The 25962-nt window shown below is 43.2% G+C and overlaps 1 protein-coding gene across 4 annotated transcripts in view; it reads left to right on the top strand.

The window, feature by feature from the left end:
• The window catches only part of ADD3 (adducin 3), a 139574-nt gene that overhangs the window by 27057 nt on the left and 86555 nt on the right, over positions 1–25962 (top strand). For 3 of the 4 annotated variants that reach the window (XM_077455073.1, XM_077455070.1, XM_077455072.1), the window contains exon 2: positions 18479–18519. The gene's annotated coding sequence lies outside the window, so the exon portion shown is untranslated. Of the gene's footprint in view, positions 1–4330; positions 4450–18478; positions 18520–25962 lie in introns of all 4 variants that reach the window. The other variant, XM_077455071.1, reaches the window with a different exon arrangement.

The following is a 25962-nucleotide window of genomic DNA, read 5'->3' as shown; positions in this document are numbered from 1 at the left end:
ACATATACAGTATGAATGGTTGTCATTGGAAACTCATGGAATGACTTGTCATGTGAGTTTGATGTCGTCACAAGTGTGAGTGGAGCTTAAAGCGGACCTTCAGTCATTACATTTTTTATTCCTCTTTCAATCTATTAAAAAAAAAAAATATATATATATATATATATATATATATATATATATATATATATATATATATATATATATATATATATATATATATATATATATATATATATATATATATATATATATATATATATATATAATTTGCCAGGCCAATGAGAGCTGCAGAGTTGGAGGTGTGTGTCTGTGTGTAAATCCAGGAAGTGAACAGGCAGCAGCTTCAGCTGCCCACAGTTAAAATGGCTGCAGCCAGACTCGGTGGAGGGAGTTTTCTGCAGCATATTTGGCAAGTACAAAATATCTATCATATCGGCAACGTGTCTCGTTGTGGAAATAAGTGGCAACCTAGACGTGCACATAAGGTACAAGGATGTTAACATTTTTTTTTTTCAATATAAATGAAAAAATACAAAGTGCCTGTAGTGAAGCTTCAGAATGACAAAGATGTTTTATTAACAATTATGTGAGCAGACTGCAGTTCCTCTTTAAGTGCATATACATTTTTATTTTTGGCCATCATTGGCACCTTTTTAGCCAATAAGCTGCTTTTATACTGAGCAGTTTTTGAAGGGCCTTTGCGTTAGTGTTAGAAAATACATCCCTTTTAAATTCTATGTATGTCTTTACACTGGTTGCTGTGTTAAAAAATCCTGCTTGCTGCATTTTTAGTGTATATTTGGTCACTTAAAAAAAAAAAACACACACACACACACACACCAGACATGCACCTCTCCATTGAAATGAATCTTTGCTTGAAATGGTTTTTGAGCCATGTGACCTATGAATCGCTGGCTTTTTTATTTATTTTTTGGGCGGACATTATCCTTCTTCCTCCCTTCCTCACCATATTTTTGCCCGATAACTTTTGCCCTCCGTTATTTGTGCATCCCCTAGTTCTAAACATTACATTTCAGAATGAATGGACTTTCCTGAAGGAAAAACCCCTAGTCACCACTAGAAGTGTGTCAATTATGAAACATTTTCCATCCCGCTTTTTGTGTCGCTGCGGTCAAAAATGAACATCCGCTAGGCCCCACTTATTAGAGAATTGGATGAATGTTCTAATTTTTGAAGTGACAGAAGGGGACGTCCCCAGATCACGGAACCCGCGGACTTGACCACCGCAGGGTTGCCCACAATCGTCTCATGGGGAGATGCTAATGTAAACAAGCATCTCCCGGTTCTCCCTAGTGACAGTGTCACTGATCTCTGCTCACTGTCATCGAGAGCTATGATCAGTGACGTGTCACACACAGCCACCCCTCCACAGTTAGAAACAAGCCCCAGGACACACTTAACCCCTAGACTGCCACCTAGTGGTTAACACCTTCACTGCCAGTGTGATTTACACAGGAATCTGTGCATTTGTATATCACCATTTTATTCCCTAGCGTCTGTCTAAAAAAAAAAAAAAAAAAAAAAAAAAAAAAATAGATTTAGGTGTGTGTGTGTGTGTGTGTGTGTGTGTGTGTGTGTGTGTTTTTGTTTGTTTTTTTGTTTTCAATGCACACTTCATCCATTGCAGTCTGTTACTATAAAGTCCCTGGCCCATTCCATAAAAAGCACAGATGTGAATTACATCCATATTAACCATGTTAAATGGACTGTAGTGTTTCTGCAAAACTGAAAACACACAAAAAAATGCATAGGTGAGACCCAGGCCTTAAACAAGTGCCAGAAAAAGCCTGATTGGCAAGTGGATCAAGGCTAATGCTTCGTCCATCCTGCAGCAGACTGATGACATCATTTTAGCCTAGGCAAAGTCATTGACGACAGTTTCTGCCTTCGGTAGTATTACTCAGCAGGCGTATTTATTTTTTGTCTGAAAAAAGAAAACTAAGGCAGCTGCCCCTAAGTGGCAATATAGTAAATTTTGAGGTTTACATGCCCTTCTTTTTTTTTTTTTTTTTTCTCATTGGCCCTTGTGAATGGTGTCCTTGGAGGGTATGAGTGTGGAGGAATCTGTGACCTTCTGGCATTCGCTCTTCCCATCCTTTGTGGAATTTTTAAAGGGAGCGCGATCAGCGAGGCGACTGCGTCAGTGGCAGCTGGAACGGCCAGAATGGCCACTTTGTTGGAACGATCCTTATTTTATTTCCCTTCCCCTCTAATGCGCACCTGGCTTCCTCTCCCGAGTGTTTCCTGGCGTGAGCTGGAGGACCCCCCGACACTTCCACATCGGCTTCCTGCAGCCGTCCGCTCCGACCAGCGAGCCAAGTCATAAACAATGACTCCGCAGAGTGCTTCCTTCTTTCATAGTAATTACAAAGGGGGGAGACCACGCATGCTGCTGTCATTGTATCCCTTTGAAGAATATTTTGTATACAGATAGGACTTGTCAGAACTCTGCAAATCATTAGAATGAAGGTCATAGGAAATGTATTTGTAACACATAGCTGCTTCCATATAAAATAAACTAGATATACAGTGCATTATCTGCATGGAGTTTGCATGTTCTCTCTGTGCTTGTGTGCCTTTCCCTTCAATACTCCGGTTCCTCTTTATACTCAGACATGCTGACCGGGTATATGGCTTCCTCTCGGTACACTGGATTAATCGTTTGCACTTCTGCCTTGCAGCACTGGTTCTTGGTCAAAATCCCTTTGGGACACTGTCTGCATGGAGTTTGCATATTCTCCCTGTACCTGCATGTGGGTACCCTTGTTTCCTCCTACACTTCAAAGACAAGCTGGTAGGGTAATTGGCTTCCATGGGGCTTAGTGGTTAGCACTTGGGGCATTGGTTCAAATCCCGGTGAGGTGACAATCTGCCTGGAGTTTGCATGGCATTCCTCTGGGTACTCCTGTTCCGATCACATTCAGACATGCTGGTAGGCTAATTGGCTTCCTCTTGGACCAGTGGCCTATTGGTTAGTACTTTTGCCTTGCAGCACTGGGGTCATTGGTTAAAATCCATTTTGAACACTGCATGGAGTTTGCATATTCTCTCTGTGCCTGCGTGGGTTTCCTCTGGTTACTCTGGTTTCCTCCCACACTCCATAGACAGGCTGGTAGGGTGATTGGCTTCCTCTTGGCACAGTGGCTTTGTTGGTAGCGCTTCTGCCTTGCAGCACTGGATTCCTTGGTTCAAATCCAGCTCAGGACACTAAATAGATGGAGGTTGTATGTGCTCTCTGTGCATACATGAGTTTATTCTGAGTACTCCAGTTTCCTCCCACACACTAAAGATCATCTCATAGGGTAATTGGCCTCCACTTGGCACAGTGGGCACCACTCAAATCCTGGTTATGACACAATCTGCATGGAGTTTGCATGTTCTGCTTGTGTGCAGTTTCCCTCCAATACTTTGGTTCTTTTTTACACTCCGACATGCTGGTAGGGTATATGGCTTCCTCTTGGCACAGTGCCTTAGTGGTTAGCACTTTTTGCTTTGCAGTCCTGGGTTCAAATCCAGGTCAGGCCACTAGCTGCATGGAGTTTGCATGGTCTCCCTTTGCTTCCGTGGGTTTCTTGTGGGTACTCCAGTTTCCTCCCACACCCACCATATGCTCATAGGGCAATTGGCTTCTATTTGGCACAGTGGCTAGCACTGGGGTCATTCGCTCAAATCCTGGTCAGGCCACAATCTGCATGGAGTTTGCATGGTCGTCCTATGCCTCCGTGGTTTTCTCTGAGTTCTCTGGTTTTACTTTACAAATGATCCTGGCTTTGCCGTAGGCCTCAAGAACGTGGGTGTGAGGTGTAATTGCAGGGCGTACGTCTTTTTAGATGTGAAATCTGCCTCCGGAGGCGCCGGGTGTAATTGCCGTTTTATGAATCGCGGATCGTCTAGAGGAACGCCATCCTGGCTCGATAATTCTCCTGATGGCTCAGCAGGTTTTGGTGAAGTTCAGGTGGCTGCAATGATTTCCGCTCAACGTTCTTCGGAATTAATTTGGTGCAAAACAATTTGTCAGCATTAAAACGAAATAAAAAAAATAAATAAAAAAAAGTAAAAAAATTTAATTAAATCATTTATTTATTTTTTGGAACCCCGGTGAGTAGGAATTTCTATTAAAACGCAGGAAATTCTGAAAGGCGGTGGCTCTGTGAAATCTACTTGGAGTTCCACATACTTCTGGAAGAATTTTTCTAGTTCTAAACTGAATTCCTGCTCCCCCTTCATGTAGCAGTTGGAGGAGGAAGGGATGGGTGTAGCATAAATATGGATGTCTGATCTTCATCTCTTTTGTTATTTTATACAGGTTTTATATAACGCCAATGGTTTGCGCAGCACTTTACAACACGAGGGCAAACATTACAATTTGGTACAAGAGGAATCAGAGGGCCTTGCTCGTTGGAGCTTACAATCTAAAAAGGAAAGGTAGGGATGAGCTGACGGAGGAAGTAAAACGGCAAAGCAGAAATGCCTTCATGGGAGTGAATTTACCTGTCAAAGGATTTGTATTTGTCCATCCAGTCCTGAGATTAACACAGCTCTACCGCACAGCACGGGCCCATCTAGTAGGGCAGGAGACCGGATTTTTTTTTCTGCTCCAATTGAGTACTCCTTACAGGTCTTGTCCCTCCCCCAGCCTGTGATTGAACAGTAGAAGGAAAAGCAGAAAGATGAGCTCATCTGTCACTTTGCTCTCTCCTCCTATCAGCATGTTCCTTGCACTACTGCTCAGCTGATTGGCTCCTTGTGCTGGTTTTCTCCCAGCCTATACAGGGGCTACAATAAGGCCAATACCAGGTCAATTTCTGCTACTTACACTGCTTGCATAAAAGTAATGTTTCAATTTGCCTCTTTCCCGGGGACTATATAATTGTCATGTGTGAGATTGCTCAAGCGATACATATATAATATCTATTTAATAATGATTTTTGTAATTGTTTAACAAAAAAAAAAGTGTGTTTCTGTGACGTAAAAAATGAGACCAAGATAAATCATTTCAGAACTTTTTCCACCTTTTTAATGTGACCTATAAACTGTACAACCCAATTGAAAAACAAACTGAAATCGTTTAGGTGGAGGGAAGTAAAAGTAAAAAAATAAAATATGGTTACATAAGTGTGCACACCCTTAGAGCCGGTTCACACAGGGGCAACTCAGATCCGACTTCAGGTCGCCCCTAGTCGCCTCAGGTCGGACATTTAAAAATCAATGTAAGTGAATGAGAGCCGCCTTAATGCACGCTACTAAAGTCGCTCCGACTTCAGAAAAGGTTCCTGTACTACTTCAATCCGACTTGTAGGCGACTGGTACGCATTGATTTCAATGGAGGTCACCTACAAGTCGGATCTCCGTCTATACGGAGGCGACTCTGACAGAATTATCAGCTCTCAAGAGGGAACTCCACGGGTTCCCCCTCAGAGCATACCAGGCCCTTAGGTCTGGTATGGATTCTAAGGGGAACCCCCTACACCGAAAAAACGGCGTGGAGCCCCCCCCCCCCGATCCATACCAGACCCTTATCCGAGCATGCTTCCCGGCCGGCCAGGAAAGGGGGTGGGGACGAGCGAGCGCACCCCCTCCCCCCCCGAGCCATACCAGGCCGCGTGCCCTCAACATGGGGGCGGGGGGTGCCTTGGGGAAGGGGGGGCTGCGCGGCTCCCCCACCCCAAAGCACCTTGTCCCCATGTTGATGAGGACAAGGGCCTCTTCCCGACAACCCTGGCCGTTGGTTGTCAGGGTCTGCAGGCGGGGGGCTTATCGGAATCCTTTAAGGGGGCCCCCGGATCCTGGCCCCCCACCCTATGTGAATGAGTATGGGGTGCAATGTACCCCTACCCATTCACCTGTGAAAAAAAAGTGAAAAAAAAAAAATAACACAACACAGGGTTAAAATAGTTTATTGCACAGCTCCGGGGGTCTTCCGTCTTCGGGGGTCTTCTCGCCGGACTCCTCCACTATCTTCTTCTGCTAGCTCTTTTACTAGCGGAGGAGCCCGGCTTTCTTCTTCGTTGCTGCCCTCTTCTTCTGACTACGGGGGTCTTGTCCACCTCTTCGATTCTTCTTGCCGGGCCACCGCTTCTTCTTCCAGCTCTTTTAGCGGTGGCCCGGTCTTCTTCTGTCGCCAAATCAATGGGGCAGCGAGGCTATACCGTCGACAAAGCCCTTCTGCAGCAGCGCTTTGTGGTGGTTTTAACCCTTTCTCGGCTGCTAGCACGGGGGTAAAACCGCCCCGCTATCAGCTGAATACTGCCTCTAAAACAACGGTAAAGCGGCGCTAAAAATTACTGCCGATGCTTCTCCCGCCCCAGTGTGAAAGGGGCCTTATACTTTATTGAAGCATCTTTTGATTTTATTATTATTATTATTATTATTATTCAGGATTTATATAGCGCCAACAGTTTGCGCAGCGCTTTACAATATGAATTATTACAGCACTGTCTTTTTGGGTATGAGTCTATCAGCATGGCACATCTTGACATGGCAATATTTGCCCAATCTTTGAAAAAACACTCCAAATCTGTCAGATTGCGAGGGCATCTCCTGTGCACAGCCTTCTTCAGATCACCTCACAGATTTTCAATGGGATTCAGGTCATGGTCATGCTGAACAATGAAGATCCTCTTCATGTTCAGCTTTCTAGCAGAAGCCTGAAGGTTTTGTGCCAATATTGACTGGTATTTGGAACTGTTCATAATTCCCTAATACCTTGACTAAGGCCCCTGTTCAGGCTGAAGAAAAACAGCCCCAAAGCATGATGCTGCCACCACCATGCTTCACAGTGTGTATGGTGTTCTTTTGGTGATGTGCAGTGTTTTGTGCCTAACGTATCTTGGAATTGATGGCTATAAAGTTCAACCTTGGTTTCATCAGACCATGACACATTTTCCCACATGCTTTTGGGAGACTTCAGATGTATTTTTTTGCAAAAATGTAGCCAGGCTTGGATGTTTTTCTTTAAGAAAAGGCTTCTGTCTTGCCCCTCTATCCCATAGCCCAGACATATGAAGAACACGGGAGATTGTTGTCTCATGTCCCACACAGCCAGTTCTTGTCGGATATTCCTACAGCCCCTTTAATGTTGCTGTAGGCCACTTGGCAGCCTCCTGACCTTATCTTATCAATTTTGGAGGGACGGTCCAGTTCTTGGTAATGTCCCTGTTGTGCCATATTTTCTCCACTTGATGATGACTGTCTTCACTGTGTTCCAAGGTATATCTAATGCCTTGGCAATTCTTTTGTACCCTTATCCTGACTGATAGCATTTAACAACATCCCCAGTTATAAGTGGGTGTGCACACTTATGCAACCATGTTAATTTTTTTATTTTTTTTGTTCCCATCGCATACTAGCTCATTATGAAATACTTGCCTTTAGGGCTGCAATTAACGATTATTTTCATAATCGATTAGTTGACCGATTTTTATTGTTTCGATTAGTCGGTTAATAACCTTAAAAAAAAGTGTGGTGTATAATTTTAGTTAATATGTAAAGCTTAAAAAAAAGGCAATTTATTCTTAAATATCTCTATATGCAGTGGTAAATATAAATAACTATATGGTTAGGGAGCAAAATATCTAATCCATTCTGAGAATAACAGACAGAAGAGATATACTGTATATACTATGAGGAGAGATATACTACATCTATTAGAGGAGATATACTGTATAAACAATTAGGAGAGATATACTGTATATACCATTAGAAGAGATATAGTGTTTATACTATTAGAGGAGATCTATACTTTTAAAGGGTCAATCTGTTAAATATCATCAGACTCATTAACTTTAACCCCATTTTGTTACTGGCCGATTAATCGATTAATTTCATAATCGATTATTTGTCGATTAATCGCTTGGTTTCAGCTCTACTTGCCTTAGCACTAAGCAGTTCCAGCACAACGCTGAGACGACTGACATTTTACCTGGAGTTTCTTCCGGGTTCATAGTCTCCGTCGCTGTGATTGGTTGGAGCCGCGATGACGTCACTCACATGCATGGGAGCCACCGTTTACGGCACAGAGCTTGGAAGGAACAGCGCCCAATGGTGTGATGTCACTGGCTGCATGTAATGTAAATTTCTCCTAAACTGTACAGGTTTAGTAGATATTTTCACTGCCTATAAGTAAGCCTTATTATAGGTCAATGTAAGCAGAGGCAGTTTACCTCCTATTTTTAAAGGTGGAAAGTTCTGAAACAATTTTATATTCTATTTTTGTGTGTGCTATCCTCCAGGCCAATGTGTCAGATTGCTGTAGTCGCAGTCTCAAGGATTAAAGGGGTGTGTGGGTTTTTTTTTTTTTTTTATATAATCTTTAGTAAAAAATAATGGCGTTTCTTTTTGGAGGTCGGTATCGGCCTGGCTCATCGAACACTGGATCCTTTTTCCATGCTTTCCCAGCTGAACGTGCACAGGATTCCTGGGATGAGTTGCCTGTTTAGTCCTGGCAGAGGTCGGGTGTGAATTCCTGGCGTCTGAGCGGCAGATAAGTGTGTAATGTGATCAGGAGCTCTGAACTCTGAATGGTCTCTGCCATTTATAACTGTCCCAAATTCCTCCTCTTCCCCCCTCTACAGTCGCTTAATTGTGGGCTTGGTGCTGCCGTTGATGGCCTTCGAATGTATTTATTGCAGTTTGCTTGTATGCTGTGTCTACAGGGCTCCTTCATAGCAGATAAAAAGTTATTCGATTGGGCTTCTTAATGCACTAAAATTCAGCAAAATAGGTACCCCTTCTTCTCCCCTTTTTTTATTTTTTTTATTTTTATTTTTTGAAAGGCAGCACTCCACAGTGAATGGTGGAGCATTCTGAAAATGGTGTCAAAGTGCCACTCATGGTGCAGTGCCACGGATTTGGGCGAAAATGCGTGGCACTGCAGCAGCCCCAGGCTAAATATATTCCGGGTGCATATGGCGTGCAAAGCTTTAGTTTCTTTAGAAAGCAGCCACAGCTTTGGTAGAAAAGCCCATTCCCTGCCAGCACGCCGCACAGAAGGACCCTTGTTTTCTGGGCCAAGGCTTTCCTCTCTCCCATGCAATGGATGCTTGGGCACTGACAGGGGAGCAGAGAACTCCCCAGTTACTGCTGCAGGAATAGATGAAAATCTAATACTGCTAGTCCTGCATTGCTGCGAGTACAACACAAACCTATTCATCCAAACAAAACCTTATTTGCTACTTTGAAACTCGCAGGCAAAAATATAGGTAGAGTAGTGACTGACATGTAGAGTTCAGCTGGTTCACACCAGAACGCAGTGCCGGAAACCCACATTCCATGTGCATTTCCCACACTGCATTTAAAATACACTGGACTTGCAACCTGCAGAGGGCGTTTGTGTTAACACCCCAAACGCAGCGCATTTTAGCCTGCACCAGATTACATGGTTCATGCAACTACTTTTGGTGCAGTCCGCAATTTTGAGCCCATTCAAATAAATGGGCTGAAATCTCATTGCATCTGGTTGCACACAGGAACATGCAGCACGTTCCTGTGTGATTCACAGTATTAACCAGTACCAGTGGGCGCGGCAGCTGCAGTCCAGTGCATAACTTTTTTTTTTTTTTTTGTTTGTGTTTTTTGGGCCCTTTCACACTTTCTTGTGTTATTTTTTTCTTACAAAAAAAAAAAAAGTTTCCCTTTTTAAAGTCCTACATGCTGCATCTTTTTGTGCAGTCTTGAAAACCACACCAAAAAATTAGTTTTGCCATTGAAATTAGTGGAAAAGGCTTCAAAAAATATTCTCAGTTACAGGCAACCCAGAAATGCTTCCAAAACACAGCAATATGGTGGTAAAAACTCATATGCAGTTTTATTGAGATTTTGCTACAGAGAAGTGTGAAAGGGCCCTTTTTCTGCATCAAACACATGCGCAGTGTTTTCCATGGAATCTAATAGTTTCTGTTCACACCAGTGCGGTGCGTTCCAGTGCAGTCGAAAAAAGTGGAACATGCTGCAGTTTTTCTGTATGGAACGCATCTGGAACATAGAAAAAATGCATCATAAACGCCCTCCTTCTTCCTTTTTGAAGAATCGGTAACAAACTTACCAATATTGTTTCAAGTGCTTGTACCAGGGTGATGCTTGCAGCTGATGTCATCCAGCATCCTAAAGGCGCCAGTTTGAAAAAATAAAAAAAAAGAAAGAAAAATAAATATTAAAAAAAAATGCGTTTTGAATACTTTTAAGTACAGTGGAGGGATTCGGGGTCTTAAAGACCCCCGAATCCCTCCATAAAGAGTACCTGTGCTGCCTATTCCGGTCACAAGGTATGTTTACGTTCCTTGTAACAGAAATAAAAGTGATACTTTATTTTTACACTGACTTTTCAAAAAAAAACTTTAAATCTACAGTATATCAAACCTAAAGGCAGCCAAAAAATCATCTGTATCGGCCCTGATTAAAAAAAAAAATAAATCGGTTGACCCAACACGTCCTGAATTGAGATAAAACAAAAAAAGGGGGGGAGGGTGCACCAAAACACTTTAAAAATGCATCAAAACGCATTTAAAATGCACCAGACTGCACATGTTCTGAAGATAAAAAAGTGGGGGGGGGGGGGGGAGTGTTAAACGTGCATGCAAAAACAAATCGGCAATGCAGAAATGGTTTCCAGCTTAACACTGCTTAAAGAACCTATTTCTTTTGAACTTTTTTTTTTTTTTTTTTGCTTTATCCTTAATGTTTGATTATAGCAGCTGCTTAGTTTAATTTTACATATCTTGAGCGCTGGATAAGTGACCATGTTTGCTTTTACTTATAATGCAGAAATTGTGGTGTGAACTGGCCCATAAACTGTCTAGTGACCTATGGAGCCCCTCTGACCCCCCCCCCCCCCCCTTCTTCTCTTTTTTTTTTTTTTTTTTCTTCTCCAGACCACTTTCACGAGCCATAATGCGTTCCACAGCCCTCCCTGAAAATCGATTTGCTTCCAGCAGTCCGGTTTTATTTTCCCTGGAGATCTGTCTGTCTAGTGGTGATCTATAATAAAAACACTCCGCTGAGACCGGCCTCGGGACTAGAAAATCTATTTGAAAGGAAACGCCGACATTTTCCTCCCCCTGGTATTTCCAGAAGGACTTTTATTTCAGAGAAGTCCGGTGCAGATCCATTGTGATTGCGCATTTTTCATGGTCACGCTTCGCACATGAGGCGGAACGTTCATTTCATTGGGCTGCTGTACATGTGACAAACACAGCAAAGTAACAAGTATTTTGAGCTTTGCACTATTTTTTTATTTTATTTTTTTCCCCACATATGTTCCTTTTTTCCCAGAACCCCAAACATATTTTTTTTTTAGCAGAGATTTTGGGGAATGGCGGTCTTGGCAATTTTTTTTTTTTTTTTTTTTTTTTATGTCTCACGGTATTTGCGCAGCAATTTTTCAAATGCGATTTATTTGGGGGGGAAAAAAACAAAACTATAAAGTTAGCCCAACTTTTTTTGTATACTGCCCAAGATGTTATGCCACGTAAATGGATACCTAACATGCCACGCTTAAATTGCGCACACTTGTGGAATGGCGCCAAACCTCAATACTTAATCTTCATAGGTGACGCAAACAGGAGGAAGCGTGGGGGAAGGGGCTAGTAAATATGAAATTTACCGGCCCCGTCCTTTTCTAAATAAACATCCACTCACTGTGTTCATTCATAACTGGCACTCAGCACAGAGCACTTCCCATTCATTCTCTGCCCCCGTGCAGCTGAGGTGTGTGTGTGTGTGTGTTTTGGGGTACACACCAATATGTAATGGACTACGCACGGGTGTACACAATAATCTCCCCGTGTGAACAAAGCCTAAGCATCCCATTGTTTACAGTCTATGGACATGCAGACAGGCGACTGTAATCACAGAAGACATCAGGGGTGCCTCTGGATGTGAGGCGTGTTTTGTGTTCATTCCTTTTCACCAGATGTTTGCTGGAGTCCATATTTAAAGGGCCGGTATATAGATGACCCTCCCCTGGAATGTGGTGTCAGCACGCGCCGTCTTCACGTTTTTATGCTTATGTTTCTACCATCTGCGTAATTAGTATTTTACATGCTTATTAAGCGCATACAAATACTAGTAAACCCCTTCAAGGCTCTGAACCATAGATTTTCATTGTCGGTTTTCAAAGGCTTTTTCCTGTTAAAGTGGCAGATTTCTTTTAAAGCAAAGAGCTTAATCCTTTGCATTGTGTAAAACGGCAGTTTTTTTTCCTTGTCTTTGATCCTCCCCTTCTTCCACTTTCCCCAATCAGAGTACAGAGCCGTATGGGCACTCTGCACATGTTGTGTTTGGTGTGTGTGTTGTGTTTTTTATTTTATTTTTTATTTTTTTTGGGAGGGTGTATGTGATCAGCACTGTCCAGACAGAGGGTCAGGGGTCCCGCAGCTTCATAGGACAATCAGAGTAGAATGAAAACTCCTACAAGCTTTAACCAGACACTGATAGACATCACAAGACTGCTATATACTGCTGAGAAAATCTATTTAGCGTTTTTTATGTTTACTAAAATAATTGTTGTATATAATGTGAATTTTGCTGCGTAATAGACCCCACCTCCCGGTTATCTTTTGTCTAACTCCCATGTTGTCTAGATAGAGCTCCACCTCAGAAAGGTTGCTTCCCCCTGGACTAGCAGATTTTGATACACTAACAAATTGAAGCCAAACTCCAGCCCTCTACTTCTATAAGCAGATAGAGCAAATTGTGGTGTTTTTGTGTGTGTGTGTGTGTGTGTGTGTGTGTGTGTGTGTGTGTGTGTGTGTGTGTGTGTGTGTGTGTGTGTGTGTGTGTGGTGTTCTATACATAAAAGCTGTTCATTGTAAGCACCCCTGTCAGCGGTAAATGGTTTTGTCTCATGTCTGTAACTGATGCTTTTATCTGCAGGAGAGCTTGTTCTTTGAAAAAAAAATAAAAAGCAGACTTGCTGCTTTCTGCTGTGCCCTTCATCCAGATTGGGGGCGCTCTAATATAGGGGGTGTTACTGGCCAGATCACCAGGTGAAAAGAGAAGAGGAAAAAGCCTAAAGAAATTGCAGCCAACACATCTGAGTGCTAAGCTGCAGTATAACATTTTGGTTTTGGGGTTTAATCCAGCTTTTAAAGGGTTTGTAAGCCTTCATGTTTTTTCACCTTAATACATCCTATGCATTAAGGTGAAAACGCCTGGCAGTCACCGGCCCCCCGTTTTACTTACCCGAGCCCCTTCATCTCCTCGGCGGGGACGTGCTGTCCCTCTCTCCACGGGGTCCTGGCTCTTGATTAGATTGACAGCAGCGGGAGCCAATGGCTTCGCTGCTAGCAATCAAATCAATGACGTGGGTGCTGGGGGTGGGGCCGAGTCCGGCATTCGTGTCTATGGATGCAAATGCAACCGGGAGAGCGCTTCTCTCGGAGTGGTTGTTGGATGCGGCGAGGAGCTGCTGGGGGGACCCCAAAAGAGGCGGATCGGGGCCACTCTGTGCAAAATAAGCTGCACAGTGGAGGCAAGTATGACTTTATGTTGTGTTGTGGTTTGTGTGGTGTTTTATTTATTTTTATTTAATTTTTTTAACTATGCTTTACAATCTAAGTTATTACAGTTTTTAAATCTTTGTAGGTAGGAAACTGTTTTCAGTCTAAATAATCCCTGTACTGCTTATTTAAAGGATCGGTTGTTAGTTTTATAGGTGGGCCAAGTCATTCTTGGGTGTTCCTTCAGTGAATTCCCTTCTAGATTTCCCAGCTCTGCTCCTGTTCACTGGGATTTTTGGTCATGGCCTCCCACCACCCTCCTTGTGCATGGTGTGTTGTGTGTTGTGTTTTTTTTTTTTTTCTCTTCCAGCTCCTCCTGATTGCAAGAAGTTAAAGGGGTTGTAAAGGTAATTTTTTTATTTTCTACATAGATTCCTATAAGCTAGTGCATTGTTGGTTCACTTATCTTTTCCTTCGATTTCCCTTCTAAATGTTTTTTTTCTTTGCTTTCTTTGTCTAAATTTCTCACTTCCTGTTTCACCCCAGTAAGCTGTTCAGTAAGCTGTTCTGGCTGACTAACCACCAGCTCAGATGATGGTGAGAAGTTTACTGAGGAGAAACAGGAAGTGAGATATTCAGACAAAGCAAAAAAACATTTAGAAGGGAAATCAAAGGAAAAGGTAAGTGAACCAACAATGCCCTAGCTTAAAGGAACCTATGTAGAAAATAAAAAATTTACCTTTACAACCCCTTTAAATACAACAAATGCAAAGGGCGGGCCAGTCATACTGGGGAGGAAAGATCTAGATGATGCTGGACATCCTCCAGCCAGGAAATGAGGCTCTATCTGCATTGCTGCAGCTTTCAGGCTAGGTTTACACTGCTGCGATGCGGGAATGCTGCGAATCCACTCCGGGTTCCTGCATCGCATGTCTCCTGGCGGCAGTTCGCACTGCTCTATGTGAACTGCTGGGAGTGTCAGTTAAAAGTTAATGACACCTCCAAATCAGTTTTGCATATCGCAGTGCGATCTGCAAGCTCGGACAGGAATCGGATCGCATGGTGTGAACTCCCATGCGATCCGATGCTGCTGCGGCCCAAAAAAAGGGTCCTGTACGAATTTGGGCCGGATACGGTGCGAATTCAGCCATACTATCTGTATGGCTGAAATCGCATCGCACAGAGATCGCATGTGATTTGCAGTGCGGTGCGAATCACATCCGATCATGGACATCGCAGCAGTGTGAACCTAGCCTCAATGCACATTGTGAGAAGCTCAGCGTGCAATGAAATCGGAAGAAATCCATTTCAGTCCAGGGAAGGAGCCGGTAAAACTGTGCAAGGCTGGAGGTGGGATTTCTGAATAGTTGGTGGAAGGGTTACTGTTTCATACACAGGGTTGAAGCTGTCCTTTGCTGATAAGACTGCGTGTGACCGTATAATGTGGTAGAAAATAGTCAGAAAACTCTATAAAAGGCATGAAAAGCTGTGTAAAAAGGACTGATAAATGTGTGCTGTAGAATCCAGTTCTGGGTGCGTCCCACCAGCATGATTCTCTTCAAAATGGAAGGAGCGGGGTGGGATAACCAAACAGCAACTGTATCCAATCCGATTCAGGCATGGTTCAGGTATTCTGACAGCCACGGGTGCTGCTGTCTGAGTACAATGGCTGGCACTGGAGATTCCTCCATCCACACTGCTGGGGGAAATCTTTGTGTGTATGGCCATTGGCCAGCTTAAAGCAGTATTAATCCAATGTATTGCAGCTTACCAATCAGATGTGGATGCATTTGTTTCCATTTATTTAAACTTGTTTTTTCACCTGGTGATGTTGTCACTAACACACTTCCTGTATTAGAGCGCCGCCACTCTGGATGAAGAGGCACAGCAGCATTGTCTATCTGGTGGGAGGGGAGTGTTAGATGTTCTAGCAGATTTAAATACACTAACGAAGCCAAACTCCAACTTAGACTTTATAATCGGTTACAGCAAACAGTTTATTTTTTATTTTGGGGGGAGGGGGGGTTACATACAAACTGATCATTGCAAGCACCCCTGCCATGGTTTGTCCCTTCCCTGTAAACTGATGCATTCTGCTGGAGAGCCTGTGCTTTTGAAAAGCTTACTGGCCAGATAAAAATGGAAGAAAGTAAACCTAAAGAGAACTATTGCAGACATCACATGTAAGGATTGGTAAGCTGTAATATCATGGTTTGCTTTTGAGTTTAATACAGCTTCAAGAATCGGTGACTTTTTTTGGTAAAGTGCAGAATAGCCGGGATGTTTGCAGAGCAGCTCAGCAAGGTGCGATCTTCCTGTATGAAGTGGTAGCTGGTGGAAGAGGAGGAAGAGGGCGATGGGTGTACCTGGCCAGGAATGGGGAAGTGGTTGGTTGTGGTTGAGTCAGGAAATGAAGACATTTCAGGTCAACGTGGGAGATGAGCGAAGTCTCCGATGCGGAATGAAGTCCCGAATCTTGTAGATCCACAACAGTTGTGTGCACACCGTGTTTATTAATTATTCCAGGGAGTTAGGTAATGAGGGGGAAAAATATATAATTTTCACAAAAGTGAGTACACCCCTCACATTTTTGTAAATATTTTATTATATCTTTTCATGTGACAACACTGAAATAATTACACTTTGCTACAATGTAAAGAAGTGAATGTACAGCTTGTGTAACAGTAAACTTGCTGTCCCCTCTAGATATCAATGGCTGTGTCGAGTTATTTTAACTGCTGACAACAATAGAGAGTACACCCCTAAGTGAAAATGTCCAAATTGGGCCCAAAGTGTCAATATTTTTAGTGGCCACCATTATTTTCCAGCACTGCCTTAACCCTCTTGGGTATGGAGTTCACCAGAGCTTCACAGGTTCCACTCCTCCCATGATATCACAAAGCTGGTGGATGTAAGAAACCTTGCGCTCCTCCACCTACCTTTTTGAGGATCCCCCGCCGATTCATTAAGGTTTAGGTCTGGAGACATGCTTGGCACGTCCATCACCTTTACCCTCAGCTTCTTTAGCAAGGCAGTGGTTGTCTTGGAGGTGTTTTTCTGCTCGTTATATTGGAATACTTCTCTGCGGCCCAGTCTCCGAAGGGAGGGGACCAAGCTCTGCTTCAGAATGTCACAGTACATGTTGGCATTCATGGTTCCCTCCAACTGTAGGTCCCCAGTGCTGGTGTTCTGATGAGAAAGGCCCTGATGGGTTTACTTCCTCTTTCATTACCTGTAAAGGCAAAGCATAATGGACTACTATGCATCGCATATTAGCCCATTATGTGTCACTTACCTGACACAGGAGCCAGCGATGTCACCGCTGTCCCTTGTAGTCCGGCGCATCCATCTTCTCGGTGGGGTCTCGCAGCTCCGCCGCTGTCATTTGGCCAAGCCACAATGACGTCACTCCCGCGCATGCACACAGGAGCAGACACGCGCGGCATCTTCGTCATGGACAATGCCGCGCTCAGTGCCTGCGCGCCGCTGTCTTGCTCCATGCATTTTTTACATGCAGGCTACACTCCCTGGTTATCGGGCAGATTATTTGGCTTTAAAAAAAAAAAACTGTCATCCAATAAATTTATAAACGATAAGGTTTAATGTGGTTGTGGGATCTGACATTGCACACTGCAAAGCATGTAAACTGAGAGTGTAATCTGAGACCTGAGTGGAGGGAATGGGCATGCCCTCCTTAGTTTCTCATCTGTATTGTCACAAATATTTGACAGACCAGCCAAACAGATCAGCCCCTCATCTTGTGACTTGTTGCAATGCACAGTCTGATTACTGGGGGAGAGTACCTGGTGACATCATCTCGGCCTAGGTAATGTCACTGATGGCAGCAGAAGATGGCTTTATAATAAAAGGTCAGCAATGGCAATCACAACAATAGCCAGGCAAAATTAAAAATCCTTGGTCGGGTTTGTATTTGGCAGTTTTCCTGGAGCTTGGCTGTACTAATGTGCACCTTGCTAATGTGGAAAAGCCCTTTGAGAGTGCCCCCGGCAGCTCGCTGATGTTCAAGTGATTTTGCAGCTAATCTGTAAGTCGGCGTTAATGAGGTGGGGAAATTGGATGTGATCTGCCCACGCTGAGATCTAAGATTAATAAAACCTAAGCCTCTAATAATAAATTTGTCAAAACTTGTTCCGCTGAGTAATTTCTGGTAAAGAGACGGACGTGTTTTTCGGACACTGCGCCGCCTATTACTAAAAAAAAAAAAGTCTTGATGATAAATGAAGTAAATATGTAATCGGCATATCTGTGTGTATATTCAGGACAACAGAAGTCATTAATATGAGTCGGCTCACAGTACGGAGCGGAGGTGGCGGCACTGACTGATGCTAATTGTAAATGAAAAAGTGGAAAACTGCTGAATTTGCTTATATTTTGCCTTCCCTGGTACTTGCCACCCTCAACCCCCCCCCCATTTTAAATCTTCTTTTAATTTTCATTACATTATGGGTCTCTGCTGCTCTGTGCAATGCTGGTAGCTCCTAGCTAGTGGGATTGGCATGCAGGGGGCTGTAGCGTGCCTACTGAAAGCATCCCAGCACTCTCCTTAAGTGCTTCTCACAACCCTGATGCAAGCAATGGGCTGCTTCTTGGGAGGAGTTATGCAAATGGCAAAATACCTTGATAGGTGGAGGCCAGAGTGGGTACTCCTAGGCCAGCTAATATTTACGTTCAGACCAACCTTGGTAACGCCCACATGTGACTATGATTGACAGGACTGAAATCCAATAAATAAGAGGCAGGCCAGGGGCAAGTCAGGCTGGGGAGGTGAGGGCTAGATGATGCGGATGTCCTCCATAATTGGAATCGAAAGAGATGATCTCTGATTTCAGTGTTGGTGGCTATCCTCAATGAGTGAGCTGCTTAGCAATGATGTGAACAGCTCAGTGTTCTCTGTATATTGGTTTGATTTCTCATTGGTGTGTTTTTAAATTGTAACTTTGTTTCCAGTTTGTGTTGCTCATGTGTTTCTAATGTGTCAATGCCGTTCTTTCTTGTAGGTGGTGAAAAGCTGAACCAATCCCGAAGGAATACACACTGAGTGAGTTTTTGTCTTTTGTCTATCGAACATTTTCCTCAATTTTTTTATTTGTTATGTAGTATTGATTACATCTCATTTATTTACAAAAAAAAAAAAAAAAAAAAAAAAAATTTCTTTATAGAGCACCTATTTTGATTACTATCTGGGTTATACGCCACCTATAGGTGATTGGACACTGGCACACCCAAAGGATAGGAAGTCTTCCTCTCCCCCCCCCCATTTTTAATTCCTCCTATACAGGAAGTACCTCCCAGATTTTTATTTTTTACCCAGTGTCTGTAAGGTGGTGTTCACTGATGTAATACATGTGCATCTTGGGGGGGGCAGGGGGTGATATTTACTCTTAATCGTGTGGGCTGCGGTTTCTCCTCCAGCCACTAGAGGGTCCAGGCTCACTCGGTATGGATTATTTTTATATAGGCAGGAAGGGTGGCCGTGCCATGTGGTCACAGGTTCAGTAGGCCTCTGGAGACATGGCAGCAGCCCATGGATACTAACAAAGTGTGAGTACTTACTATGGGAGAACTGTGACAGACAAGATTATATGCCGCATACTGCTTATCCGGGGGGACTGTACAACTTTAAAGCGGAGTTCCACCCAAAAATTTAATTTCTGTTTTAAGGGAGGTGACCCCCCTGACATGCCACATTTGGCATGTCAAATTTTATTTTATTTTTTGGGGTAGAGAGCCAGTACACTCTTTTCAGAGGGTTCCAGCTCCCATTTCCTCCCAGCGCACCGCGACACAGGAAGGGAGAGTGTAGTATACATGCTTGCAGACTTGTTTCTTAAATGCATGTTTAAATATACACATTTTGGAAAAAACATGAGCATGGGTGCATTTTAAAGAGTTGTATCTCCAGTATAGTGCATATTGGCTTGGTTAAATCCTGCAGGTCTAGTATGGGGCCAACTGCAGTTAAGCAGGTGCTAGCTTGCACGGTTGCTGAAGATGCATGTTTACGTAAAGAGATGCATGATCATGGTTGCACAAAGATGCATGTACGTGTTTGCTTAAAGATGCATAATTGCACAAGGATGCATGGTTGTTCACGATTGCATAAAGATGCATGGTTATACGTGATTGCTTAAAGATGCATGGTTGCATAAAGGTACATGTTTTGTATAAAATAGACATGGTTATTCACGATATGTGATTGCATAAAGATTCAGGTTTATACACGTTTGCTTAAATAAACATGGTGATGCATGATTGCAAAGAGATGCATTTTTATACATGTCTGCATAGATATGTGTTGCATGCTTGCTTGTTTGCATGAGCACATGTTCCATGAATGTGTGTGTACAGCGCACGCTTTCATATTTTGGCTAAATGCATAGTTGCATAAGCACATGCTTCCATAAACGCATGCTTCCATAGATGCATATTGCTTAAACGCATGCTGGCATGTTTTCATTTGTACTGCGTATGTTTATTTACATTAAGCTGTATACATATGTACTTGTTTTCCTGGGGCTACATATATATGTGCTTATTTGCATAGGACTACATGCATATGGGCTTATTTTGCCTGGGTGCTTGTTTTCCTGGGGGTACATGCGTGTGCTTATTGACCTTGTACTGCATACACAAATGCAAGAATACTTGTATACCTGCATGTTTGCATACCTAAGACCCCTTTCACACTGGGGCGGTGTGGGCGTCGGCGGTAAAGCGCCACTATTTTTAGCGGCGCTTTACCGTCCTTTTAGCAGCGGTATTCGGCCGCTAGCGGGCTGTTTTACCCCCCCCCCCCTGCTAGCGGCTGAAATGGTTAAAACCGCTCGCAAGGCACCGCTGCAGCGGCGCTTTGCTGGCGGTATAGCCGTGCTGCAACATTGTTTTCAATGGGTAGTGTAAACACCGCTCCTTCACCGCTGAAAAGATGCGAGATGCGGTTAGCATGACTTTTTTTTTTTTTTTTTTTACCGTCCTGCCAGCGCACCGCTCTAGTGTGAAAGCCCTCCGACATTATTTACTAGTTAAATGGTTCCAGAAAAGAGGCAGCTGCAGGTAGCAGGGGCACAGCTCTCAGGTTCAGGGATCTGGTGCTGTACACCTCTCCTAATGGACAGTGGTTTCTGTTGCATCTGAGCCACTGCGGTGTTTGTAATTGTAGTGTTTTTTTTTTTGGCACATTCATCTTTCATCAGACTGCAGCCGCATCACCTTGATCATGCCTGATCTCGGTTGATTGAAGCCTAAGCAGGATCAAGCCTGGTTAGTATATAGATGAGACTGCCCAGTGATACCAGATGCTGTAAGCTTTCCCCACTTGGGTGAGGGAGGCATCTGAGGCTGCTGGGTTTGAGAGTATTTCAGGTCAGAAAATCTTAGGGCAGTCTCTGCGGTGGTTTGTTCCATCTTTAGCCCACAGAAACCTGGTAGGCTAAGTGCATCTCTTGGGTCTGTCAGAGTTGCCAGTCTTTTGCCTTGCATTTGCTCTTGGAGCAGAAGTTAAGGGCTTGTTGTTGTGAGAGAATCAAATGGTAGCAATTCCAAAGCCAAATAGACCTCGTGTCCCTATCTTAATATCTCAAGCTGCTGAACGTCCTTCTGTTTCAGATAGGCTAGCCCAGTGATGGTGAACCTTGGCACCCCAGATGTTTTGGAACTACATTTCCTACGATGCTCAGGCACTCTGCAGTGTAGTGGTGCATCATGGCAAATGTAGTTCCAAAACATCTGGGGTGCCAAGGTTGGCCATCACTGGGCTAGATGTTCAGTGATGACCTCTCTGCAAGAGTTAGATTTTTGGGGTCCCTTATCTGTAAATGGACATCTTCGTGTGGCGATTTCTTTCCAGGCTCATCAGATTTCTGTAATTTGCAATGGGAAGCTGTGTTTTTTTTTTTTTTTTTTTTTTTTTTTTTTGTGAATCCTCCCTTTTGAAAAATGGTAGACCCCTACGCTTATGGTGAAAATTAAAAATGAGGAGCTGCAGACTTTCATCCTAAGGTAAATCTATACGAAATGTGAAAAGGAGAGGGTATGGCGCTGCTCTTAGGTGACCTACAACTTCTAAGTACTTGAGGGGTGTGTGTGTCACGGGTGCATTGCATGCAAAAAGTGGCAAAAATGCAGAAAATATTTTGTATATTTTACAAAAATCCTACTGTGTAAACTTCCTAACCGCTTATGCTGTATATAATTCATATTGTTCTGTTCAAACTAAAATAAAATATACACAATCCTGTGCACAACCTGCAATTCAAAATGACATTTCTGTGCAAAAAAATCCAACATATGACTGGTGTATATTGTTGCTGTGAAACTGGGTTTAGTAATATACATATACCGTCCTTAAACCTTGGTGTATAAAAAAAAATAAAAATAAAAAAAGTCCAATAAAGTGACAACGCGCTCCTTCAAATTGTTCTGTGCTTCTGGTAAAACGGTGCCCGATTAAACGCACTCGCCGCTATTATTCACCCCACAAGGAGGTGTTTCACCTTCACAGTATGAGCCACTGTGCAGCCTGTGGAGGAGACTTCCTGTCCCGTGTTCTCCAAGTGCCTCCTTGTCTGTGATGTAAGTGGTCTCCTCACTGTTAACCTCCTTAGATGTTGCCCACATGTAGAGAGGAAAGAAACTCCATAGAGTGATACTGTACAAATTTCCAAACCGGGGGAAACCGGAGCGATCTGTGCTCCACAGCTCGAAACCGGCAGTGACGCTGTATAGTCACGGGCCGGTTTTGCCTGACCTTCTTTGAACCATTAAATTCCGGTCTAAGTGTTAGTCCAAGCACCAATACACTGCCCAACAAGAATTTTCTTACCTTTTGTGGCTGTGTGTGGTGAAGAGATGAACTTGGGCGTGTTATTTGGATATACCGTATTTCACATGCACCTTCACTTTTAAGAGGGGAAAAAATCTTAATTTTTAAATAAATAACTTTGGAGCAAAATAAGGGCCGGTGCCCAGGAGTGGAGCCTCACCAGTGCCCAGGAGTGGAGCCTCACCGGTGCCCAGGAGTGGAGCCTCATTCATGCCTATCTGCAGCCTTAGGGGCAGGATGAGCGCCAACAGATTACATACAGGAGAATCTCCTGTTTTCTCGGCAGCCTCTTTAATAAAATGTCCCGCCTCCTATGATGGACAGCACAGTCGTCCAGTGGCAGCACAGGAGACAGGACTTCCTATTACAGAGGCCGCCATGTAAACAGAAAATTCTCCTGTATGTACGGCACTCGTTCCGTCCCCTCCAAAGCGGCCAGCATATATATCTTCTGTGGCCCCAGCACTCTGGGATTCGTAGAGAGCCACAAAAGATATACATGTCCAAATTACCAGTCGCTCTGTTAGAAACCGGAACGTGGGCTGAACTTTGGCCACGCCTGGAGTAAGGGATACATATATGTAATTTTTTATTTATTGCCATCTGTTTCCCATTGAGATTTCCCTTCACGTCCTGTCTCGTAGCCAACACAGGAATTTTGAAGAAATCCCTCCAAAGTGAGGGAATCCTGGGGGTTTGCCAGACTAGGGTTTAGTTGGAAGAGCCCACAATTTGGGATTTTCTTTTACTCTTGATGGTAACAGTGAACAGGAGAAATAGAGAGGGAGCACACATGGCAATAAAAGAATAACAGGAGTTCTAATACATCTTCAAATCGACCCAAAGCTAAAGTGTGTGTGTGTGTGTGTGTGTGTGTGTATGCATGCATGTACTTGTAAAGAAATAAAGACCCCATTCACATTATGTAGGTGCGACAGAGCGGGCTGCCCTTTGGCAAAATCGCACAACACTGAAACAAGTGCATTTTGATATGCTTTGGCTAAAGGCATTTTATTTCTTGGAATATGCACAAATGACTGTAGCTAATTCAGTGCTACAGATGTGCCAACACTGGCCAGTCCCCTTGCACTGATATCGCTCCTGCAGACTCCTCTTCTGGAGAGCCAATAAGACGTGTCCGTGTCACTCAGCCAGTGATGTGGACACCCTCCTGTAGTGTTCTGCAATCAGCCTTTTCGGCTCCCCCTCACAGCTTTACATGGGCTATATACAGCACAGTGATGTCACTGCTACCTTTACAAGGTAATATCTGAGTTTGTAAATGCATTTGGTTAGGTGAAGGGGGTTTATATCCTTGAAGATATTTTAAATACATTTTTTTTGCCTGGAGTTTAATCCTGAGCATAATACTGTACAAAGATCCTGTGCCTTCCCTTCAGGCTCAGGATAGTAGATGGGAGTTAACAGGGCGGAGGATGGGCGGGACGGCGGTCTTTTTATATTCTCCCGCAGAGGTCACAGAAGAGTGATGTGGGGTTTCCTCGGCCGGTTTGTGGTTTGGGTGGGGTGAGCTCCGGGTATATGTTGCACTTTTCTTGGCTTCCTGTTTGTTGGTGTTGATCTGAGAAGCTCTGGGCTGATGTTGTAGCTCAGGGTTAGGCAACCTTTTGCGTACAGTGTGCCGAAAAATATTTTCAAAGAAAGTGAGCGTGCCGATTTTATAACAAAACAAAAAGTCTACTTCACACACTCGCAATGGATTTTTCCTAAAGTAAATGCTGTAAATTACTTTAGAAGTGAGAAAAAATAAATAAAAAATATATGTATATATGTGTATGTGTGTATATATATATATATATATATATATATATATATATATATATATATATATATATATATATAATATATATAATTTGTGCTGAAAAGTTTGCATACCCTGGCAGAAAATGTGGCATTAATATCAAAATGGCAATCACACAAAGCCATTTATTATTGCTGTTGGTTTGTGTGGTGTTTTTTTTTTATTTTTTTTATTTTTTTTTATATTGGAATAACAAATCCCCCAAATGGCCCTGATAAATTTTACATGCCCTGGAATGTTTGGCCTTGGTACAGACACAGAAGGACACAGCCAGGAAATCGGCACCAATATTCCTTGTAGGTTTCCCTTATAATCAATCACCTGAGATCAGAAGCTCTTTAACATGTGAACAGCTCCCACCCCCACCTTAAGTCCCAATTAACACTTGCAGATCCAATGGAACACACACACACACACACACACACACACACACACACACACACACACACACACACACACACACTAAAATGGCAATTAAAGGTTAATTTCCCACATGTTGTGGCTTTTTAAATCACAATTTAGTGTCTGTGTATAAATAGTCAATGAGTTTGTTAGCTCTCACATGGATGCACTAAGCAGTCTAGACACACTGAGCCATGAGGAGGTAGAAAAGAACAGTCAAAAGGCCTGCATAACAAGGTAATGAAGCTTTACATTGTGATTTAAAAAGCCACTAATGTGAGAAATTAACCTTTTTAATTGCCTTTGTAACCTGTGTGTGCCACCTTCTGTGTCTGTACCAAGGCCAAACATTTTGCTCAGAGCCATTTGGGTAATTTCCTTAGGATTTCAAAAGCGCCAAAAAAACAATGTGGTGATAAATTGCTTCATGTGATTGTAATCCTTAAATAAAAGACTGTTTTTTTGGCATGGTCAGTAATAATTTCAATATCAATGCCAACATTTCCCAATTTCTGCCAAGGTATGCAAACTTTTGAGCCCACTGTGTGTGTGTGTAGATGGATACTTGTAGCACAAACCTGGCTGCCTAAATATTAAAGGTCCACCCTGAGCACAAACCTTTTCAGTCATATGTTACTTTGTAATTAATGATAAAGGATATAAATCCACACTGCATGCACCAAATGCCTTTGCAAACCAAGCTGTACATGGCCTGTGCAGAGCTGTGGGAGGAGCCCAGCAGGCTCCACCCACCACAGGCTGCCTGCAGCAAACTACAGGAGGGGGCGGAGACGAGACCAGTCACACTGCACAGAGAACAGCAGTCAGTGGTCTTTATTACAGGAAAAGTCTCACACTGGATTACTGCACAGATCTGGAAGAAATGCACAAAGTACACCGAGATTCCAGGAAGAATACACATGCATGGATTTGGACAATATTTCCTTATCCTGGAGTTCAGGTGGTGGGATTTCCCCCAAATAAAGAGGAATCCAGGAGACTGTACATCCCCTCTGAACTGTGATCGACTGCAGATCACTTTTCAGAGCTGCCTGTGATCTCTAATGCTCTGTGCACACGGTCGGAAATTCAGAAGAAAAAAGACAGATCGATTGGATTATGTTGTCAGAAAATCCGATCGTGTGTGGGCTCTATCTGACTTTTTCTGTCGGATTTTCCGACGCACAAAGATTGAGAGCAAGATCTAAAATTTTCCGACAACAAAATCCAAGCGCATAAATCCCAATCGCGTATAGACAATTCTGACGAACATAGTGCCACGCATGCACAGAATAAACTAAGACAAAAGCTATTGGCTACTGGCCTGTTTATAGTCCCAACGTATGTGTTTGATGGATTTTCCGTCAACTTTGTGCAACTGTGTGTATGCAACACAAGTTTCAGAAAAAATCCGACGGATTTTGTGGTCGGAATGT

Source organism: Lithobates pipiens, unplaced genomic scaffold (genome assembly GCF_037356315.1).
Source record: "Lithobates pipiens isolate NorthernLeopardFrog02 unplaced genomic scaffold, aLitPip1_a1.2 Scaffold_25, whole genome shotgun sequence".
Classification (NCBI taxonomy): Eukaryota; Metazoa; Chordata; class Amphibia; order Anura; family Ranidae; genus Lithobates; species Lithobates pipiens.
The sequence above is the reverse complement of the archived record's forward strand: the minus strand, read 5'-3'. Positions and strand labels throughout refer to the sequence as shown.